Here is a 7,991-nt window from a genome sequence, read left to right as displayed (position 1 = left end):
TGGACCTAACAGAAGAATGGAAGATTTTTTATGTAGATTTATTTAGTTCGTGTCCAATTATTCATTTTCAGTTGTTTTCGTAGTTATGGAGAGAGGAAATCAAGCAAAAGTGGACAGGAGTGAGGTTTTTTTTTTGTTTTTTTTACGTCTTGCGCCGGTAGGCTTCTTTCCGGTGGATCCTGATGGTCGGTCCAAGGCTTCTTCCCGGTGGGTCCTGATGGTCGGCCAAGCCCGTTCTGGCGCAGGCGAGTGTTTATAGTGGCGCCATCTTGCATTGGCTCGTGCTGCCCTCGCTCATCTTTAATCCTAGAATCTAGAGTCCGGGTTGATAGGTGGTCTTCTGGACAGCATATGGGTAGTTTTAAGCCACTCGGCGGCGGCTGAAAAATCCCAGCTTGGTGGCACCGGGCGGGGATTGAACTCGCGTCCTCCTGAACGCGGGGCCGTCTTGCTATCTGTTCAGCCACCGCCTACCCCAAATTTGTGTGAATTTGTAGACCCAACAGGAGAATGGAAGCTTTTTGATGTAGAATTGCTTAGTTTGTCTAGTTTAGTTGTATTTTTGGTTTAGTTTATCTTTCCTTTTCACTCGTTTCCGTGGTCATGGAGGAAATCAAGCGAAAGTAAACAGGCTTAAGAGTGTCATTGCAGACCTGGGTAGTGAATGGAAAGGTTTTGATGTAGATTTCTCTTGTTTCCTATCAGTACTCTTTGACTATTGGTCATGTCACGCAGAGAAATAATCAGTAGAGTAGTGATGAATTATCGCTGCCCATTTTTGCTCAATTTGTCTAACCTATTCTTTTTATTTGTGTTCTTTTGCCTATTCTTTTTATTTGCGTTCTTTTGTCTGTTCTTTTTATTTGTGTTCTTTTGCCTGTTCTTTTTATTTGTGTTCTTTTGCCTGTTCTTTTTATTTGTGTTCTTTTGTCTGTTCTTTTTATGTGTGTTCTTTTGTCTGTTCTTTTTATGTGTGTTCTTTTGTCTGTTCTTTTTATTTGTGTTCTTTTGTCTGTTCTTTTTATTTGCGTTCTTTTGTCTGTTCTTTTTATGTGTGTTCTTTTGCCTGTTCTTTTTATTTGTGTTCTTTTGTTTGTTCTTTTTATGTGTGTTATTTTGTCTGTTCTTTTGCCTGTTCTTTTTATTTATGTGATTTTGCCCTTTCTTTTTATTAGAGGACGAAGTAACTTAGCTGAGTGGTGAATGGAAGTAATATTAGTTTATCAGTGTTCAATTTTTTTGTCATTATCGTCTCCATTATCGATCGTGGAATAATTGGAGTTTTCATTTTCTTTCGGGGGGAGGAATAAAAAGTGTGAGAGCGGAATAATGAGTGAGTAACAGTTGGAATGCTTATTTATTCGAGGAAACGGAGTCTTTAAGTTTCCATCCAGGCGAGGGATAATCAGGTATCAGGGAGTGCTCGTGTTGCATTCTTTATTAACTAGCTGAACTGGTCTCCTTTAAAAGATTTACTCAGGCTGGGATATACTTTTCCACTCACTTTTATTTTCCGTGGAGATGGGCGTTTTAAGGTTAGTATTATAAGACCATTTCGCTTCTAACATCAACTATTTCTAAAGGTCAAAGAGGGAGGGAGTTGAGTTCTAATGAGTGTTTCTTTAGATTCATGGTACTGAAGACGGGACAAACTACCATCAGGTCAAAAAAAACTACTCCTGGAAATGCCCAATCGTCCTAGGAGAGCCTTGTCAAATAGGTGAACTTAAGCGACAAAATGTTTAGAAATACGGCCCTGAGTTTCCTGCCAAGCGAGGGATAACCGGGCATAAGGATGAGCTTGAGGAACACCCTTGATTAACGAGCACAATGGGTTACTCGCAAGATGTACTCGGGTTGTTTTTTGCTCTTTCTTTCACATTTGTTCGTGGAAAGAGAGCTTCAAGTTTCCTGCCAAGCGAGGGATAATTGCGCATAAGGATGAGCTTGAGGAACACCCTTGATTAACTAGCACAATGGGTTACTCGCAAGATGTACTCGGGTTGTTTTTTGCTCTTTCTTTCACATTTGTTCGTGGAAAGAGAGCGAGGGATAATCATTTGTAAGGATATCCTCTTTATTTACGAACATAATAGGTCTCTCTCATAAGATGTACTCCGGTTGGGTTTCATTGTTTCGTTCACTATTCTTCGTGGAAATGGGAGTTTAATTTTCCTTCCCGGTGAGAACTAATCAATTGTACCTGAGTAGAGAGTTATTGTTTATACTTCTATCTACGGCAAAGGAGGCAGTCTAAGGGCAAATGAATAAAAGAATGAAACCCGTGAATTTCAGCTAAGCGGGCGTCTTTTGTTTTTGTTTTTTACCTTGATCTGCTTCCTCTGTGGTGAAAAAAAATCATAGATGACAGAAGTATCGAAAACATAATTGATAAAGGGTAAAGAAAGAGACTTGATGCTCCCCGACCGCAAACGTTAAAGTGGTAGGAAGGTTTTTACATTTCTCACCTTTTTTTCACTTTTTTACGTAGTGATGGAGGAGTGTAATGAAAGGAAAGCATAGAACATAAAATTGTGAGGGAGTGCGTAGCAAGACTGAGCAGAGAATGGAATGTTTTCGCCTAGACTTATGTTGCTTTTATCTTTTTTTCATTTTCGCTTTTGTTCTCGGAAAAGGTGTTTGTAATTTTCTTTCCCGCGAAGACTAAGCGGGTGGAAGGGGGGAGCAACACTTACGTATCAAATGGGAGTGTTTTGTTTTGATTTGCGTCGTTTTCTAATTGATTTCTACCGTTTTTGCTAGTCTTCTTGGTAATTGGGTTCATCACTTTCCTTCGCGTCGGGAGTGGGAGTGTTTTCTTTAGATTTGCCTCGTTTCTAATATATTTCTACCCTTCTCGCTGTTCTTCTCGGTAATGGAATTTATTACTCTACTTCGCATCGGTGTTGGAACGTTGCGTCTCGCGTGCGTCAGCTGTTTCTTGGGACAGCTGATGGATGGCAAGACTTTAAGAGAAAACTGAAAGCTACGATCATATTACCCATATAGATAATAACAAACAAATAAATAGAATACAGAAAACAACTCGCCTAGCCTGACATTTCCAATCCAGGTAAGAAATGTTGAAAGCCAAGGTGATGGATGATGACAGAAAGTAGATTTGATTACATTTTTCCTCGACAGATGGCAAAAGTAGATAACAAAAACACGTATCTTAACGCACCATGATAGAATAACATGACGAAGCTGTTGTTGCCGTCTTGTGATCACTGCTTCTGTCACAATTGCAGGAACAAACTATAATGAATGTAATTTAAAGAAAACATACATCGAAAACTAACATACCGAGTTTATATTAGCAAAAAGTGTTAAAAACCAGCCTCACAGGGTCTCGTATTTCCACCATTGCCATTCTTAAAAGTTTAAAGAAATCCTAAAATATAAAAGATGTCTAATATATGTATTAGAAATTAGATCATCATCGATGGCTAATTCATAATTCATATGAGATGAAAATGTTGAGAACCAACCTCGCTGCATTTGACATCTCCAAAATCACCCTCATTAACCCGGAAGCAGCGGGGATCATGTTTCTTAATGGTCCCTCGAAGCGAGAAAAATGAGAAAAAATCATGACTCACATAAACCATTTCATAATATATCGATGCATTTGTGATCAGGTTATGTATCATCTATTTTGGGGGGTTTATATAATGGCACAAATTTGGCCCGTCGCTGATAATGGGTTAAATGTTCCAGGCAGACCACTTCTGAAAAAAAAAAGATAGATATAATCAAAGAAAATATGAATCATAAACTATTACAAATTCAAAAATGCAAAAACTTTAAATCCAGTCCTTGCCCCGATATATCCACTCTTAACCTTTGAACGTTTCAGGCATTTTACGTGGCTAATGCTGAAAAAAACACAAAGAAAAGTAATCAAAGAAAACATGGATCGTAAACAGTTCCAAATTCGTTCTAGCAAAAACTTAAAACCCAAACTCGTTGCACTTGATATATCCACCCTTAACCTTCTCCAATCCTTCCATGCAGCCCACGTGACCACAGCCGAAGAAATAAACAACAACAAATTAACAAATAAAAAGAAAGAAAACATGAACTGTAAACTATTTCCAATTCATAGATGCAAAAAATATTTAAATGCAAACCTCAGTGAGCTTGATATATCCTCAATCACTTTTATTAAACGTATCAAGTATCCCACGTGACCTTTGATGAAGACATAAAGAGTAGAAAAAACTAATAAATGCAGGTTTTTTTTTACAACAAAGGAGACAGCTCAAGGGCACAAAAAAAGGGAAACAATAATATAAAAAAAACGCTACTCGCTGCTCCTAAAGCAATTTATTAATCCTTGACTATTTCGAATTCATATATGCAAAAAATGTTTAAATACCAACCTCTCTGCGCCTGATATATACACTATTGCCCTTACTAAATGTTTAAGGTATCCCTCGTGACTAATGCTGAAAAGAAAGATAATAAATGTAATAAAAAAACATGTATCTTAAACTATTACAAATTCATACCAGCCAAAAATATCTAAAACAACACGCACTGCACCAACATATCCTGCGCTTGAGGCATCCCACGCAACCATTCCTGAAGAAATACACAATAACGGACACTAATGCACGTAATCAAAGAAAACATATACCGTAAACTATTCCAAATTCGTATAAGCAAAACTTTAAATATCAACCTCGCTTCACCTGAATACTCCAACACTACTATTCTTAAACACCCGAGGCAGCCGACGGGAGCTCTGCTGGAAAACAAAACAAAAAGATAGCAATTGTAATCAAAGGAAACATGTATCTTAAACTATTCCAAATTCATACAAGCAAAAACTGTCTAAATACCAACCTCGCTACAACCCTTTCCTTCCCACCTTCTCACCTACCCTCTTTTTTCTTTCTTTCCCTTCCTTTCCCACCATCTCCCCTCCCACCCCTTCCTTTTCTTTCCCTTGCCTTCCTACCCTCTCCCACCTTTTCCCTTTCTTTCCCTGTCCTTGCCTTCCCATCCTCTCCCACCTTTTCCCTTTCTTTCCCTGTCCTTGCCTTCCCATCCTCTCCCACCTTTCCCCTTTCTTTCCCTGTCCTTGCCTTCCCACCCTCTGCCCTTCCATCCCTTTCATTTTTCCCCCATTCATTTACTTCCCTCTCCCTTCACCTGATATATCCCCTTAACCTTCTTTAACTTTCCAGGCAAATCACGTGGCCATCGCGAAAGAAAAAAGATAAATGTAATCAAAGAAAATACGTAAACTATTCCCACTTCATACACGAGCAAAAACTGTTTAAATGCCAGCCACGCTACACTGATACATCCACTCTTAACCTTCTTTAATCGTTCCAGGCGGCCCACGTGATCCAGCTGGCCTAATCTACATTCCACAATTGGACTCTATGGCGCTGAATGACCCCGGGGGCGGCCAGTGACCCCACGTGACCTTATGCAGCCGTCCCCAGCCATCACAAGCTGTCCCAATGATGAATGGACCAGTGATTGTACAGGTGAGTCTGCCTCCACGCCGACGCACCTGTTGCTCTCGCTCACACTCTCGCTTTTTCTTTCTCTGTTTCTTTGTGCTTCTGTCTGTCTCTGTCTCTGTCTCTGTCTCTCTTTTATGTGATACTATTTTTTACCTTTTCTAGTCCATTCTTTTTTTACTTACTCTTTTTTCTTTTTTTCCTTTTTCTCCTTTTTCTTTCTTTCTTGTTATCTTGCTTTTTTCTTTCTTCCTTTCTTCATTCATTCATTCTTTCATGCATTCTTTTTCTTTCGTTTTCTTTGTTTTTTTCTTTTCTTTCTTTCTTTTTCTTCGTTCCTCCATTCTTTCATTTTTTCTGCTTTCCTTTCTTTCTTTCCTTCTGTTTTCTTTTTTCTTTCTTTCCTTCCTCTCTCTCTCTCTCTCTCTCTCTCTCTCTCTCTCTCTCTCTCTCTCTCTCTCTCTCTCTCTCTCTCTCTCTCTCTCTCTCTCTCTCTCTCTCTCTCTCTCTCTCTCTCTCTCTCTCTCTCTCTCTCTCTCTCTCTCTCTCTCTCTCTCTCTCTCTCCTCCCTCCTTACCTCCCGTTTTTTCCAAGAATCTCTCCCCACTGAAATAAATAAATGCTACCCTTTTTTTTTCTTTCCTTCCCCTTCCCTTCCTTTCCCTTTTTCCCCTCCACTTTCCACCGTTTTCCCCTCCCCATATCTTTCCTTGCTTTCCCTTCCATTCCCACTCTCTCCCCTTCCACACATCTGTCTTTCCCTTCCCTTCCCATTCCGACTTTTTCCTTCCCATCTCTAATCTTTCTTTTCCTTCTATTCCCACCCTCTCCTCTCCCACCCATTACCTTTCATTCCCTTCCTTTCTCTTCCCTTCCCTTCCCTTTCCTTCCTTTCCCCTCCCTTTCTTGCTCTTCCCTTCCCACCCTCTCCACTCCTACCCCTTCCATTGTCTTCCTACTTTCTCCACCCCTTTCTTCTCTTTCTTCCCTTTCCCTTCCCATCCTTTCCTCTCCCACCCATTCCGTTTCCTTCCCTTTGCCTTACCACCTTCTTCCTTTCCACCATTTCCTTTCTTTCATTTCTTATCCCACCCTCTCCCTTCCCCCTCATTTCCTTTCTTTCCATTCCCTTCCTTTCCCTTCCCTTTTCTTTCCCTTCCCTCCCCTTCCATTTCCACCCTCTCTCCTCTCCCATCTTCTCCCTTTTCCTTCTCTTCTCTTCTCACTTTCTACTTTCCCAACACTTCCCTTTTTTCTCCTTCCCTTCCCACCTCTCCCCTCCCCTCCCTTCCATTTCTTTTCTCCTTTTCTTCCCTAATTCTCCCCTCCCACGCCTTTCTTTTCTTTCCCTTTCTTTCCCACCATCTCCCCTCCCACATCTTCCTATTTTTTTCCTCGCCTTTCCTCACTCCTCCTTTCCATCCCTCCCTCCCTGCCATCATTTCCTCTCCCTCCCCCTCCCCTCTCTCTCTTCCCTCTCTCCCCTCCCCTCCTCGCCCAGGTGACCCCATGTTATTTCGCCTCCCCCGCACGCATCCCATCACCTGGTGCATGAAATATCTCCCCTTCTGGATGACAAGAAGACCGAGTCGCTGCCAACATTGACGCTCCCACCGCAACCACCACAATCACCACCACCACCACTGTTACTACCACCACAATCACCACCACCACCACTGTTACTACCACCATCTTCTCTACTACCATCATCACTACTTCCACCACCACCATCACTACCCTCATCATCACCATCACCATCGTCTACTACCATGACCAAACCACTCACTACCTTTTCGTATTTATCGTCATCAACACTATCATGACCCCCACCACATACATCATTATATCCACCAATACCTTCATTACCGCTATCACCAAATCCTCCATTGTCACCATTAAAACCTCTCCATCACCACCACTTACAGTAACATCAGCACCGTTACCACTTATCAAGACGCCTCTCCTCCCGAAATTGATCTCTCTTTCGGCCACCTCTTTTGATTCTTTTTTTTTTTTTTAGGGGCAGCGAGTAGCGGGCTTTTTTTTATTATTGTTTCCTTTTTTTGTGCCCTTGAGCTGTCTCCTTTGTTGTAAAAAAAAAAAAGAATATAAACTGTAGCTAATGAAGATGACAATGAAACTACCACCTCCACAACCACCATCACCCCCATCACAAATCACAACAATAACAGCAACAACAACAACAAAAACGTCATCACCACCACCAAATAGCAAGTTAAAATATGAAAAATAATAACAAGAAAAATAAATCACCCCCACACCAGCGTAGGCACAACAACAACTATAATAAACAACAACAACGACAAGAAGAACGAAGCGTCAAAATAGTGAAGAAGAATGCCCGCCCACAGTCACGCGTGGAAGGAAATAAAATACTTGTTGTGCTCTCTCTCTCTCTCTCTCTCTCTCTCTCTCTCTTTGTTGTTGTTTTTTCTTCTTCTTCTTCTTCTTGTTTTTATTATTATTATTATTATTATTATTATTATTATT

The 7,991-nt window shown here is 40.7% G+C and overlaps 1 long non-coding RNA gene across 3 annotated transcripts in view; it reads left to right on the top strand.

The window, feature by feature from the left end:
• Nucleotides 1–5,333: 5,333 nt before the first annotated feature.
• LOC126986869 (uncharacterized) overlaps nt 5,334–7,991 on the top strand; it is a 40,063-nt gene continuing 37,405 nt past the window's right edge. For 2 of the 3 annotated variants that reach the window (XR_007740005.1, XR_007740004.1), the window contains exon 1: nt 5,334–5,504. This is a non-coding gene — a long non-coding RNA (uncharacterized LOC126986869). The remainder of the gene's footprint in view (nt 5,505–7,991) is intronic. The other variant, XR_007740003.1, reaches the window with a different exon arrangement.

This window comes from Eriocheir sinensis, chromosome 63, assembly GCF_024679095.1.
Source record: "Eriocheir sinensis breed Jianghai 21 chromosome 63, ASM2467909v1, whole genome shotgun sequence".
Taxonomy (NCBI): domain Eukaryota; kingdom Metazoa; phylum Arthropoda; class Malacostraca; order Decapoda; family Varunidae; genus Eriocheir; species Eriocheir sinensis.
Note: the sequence above shows the minus strand (reverse complement) of the source record. Positions and strands in the feature narration are given on the sequence as shown.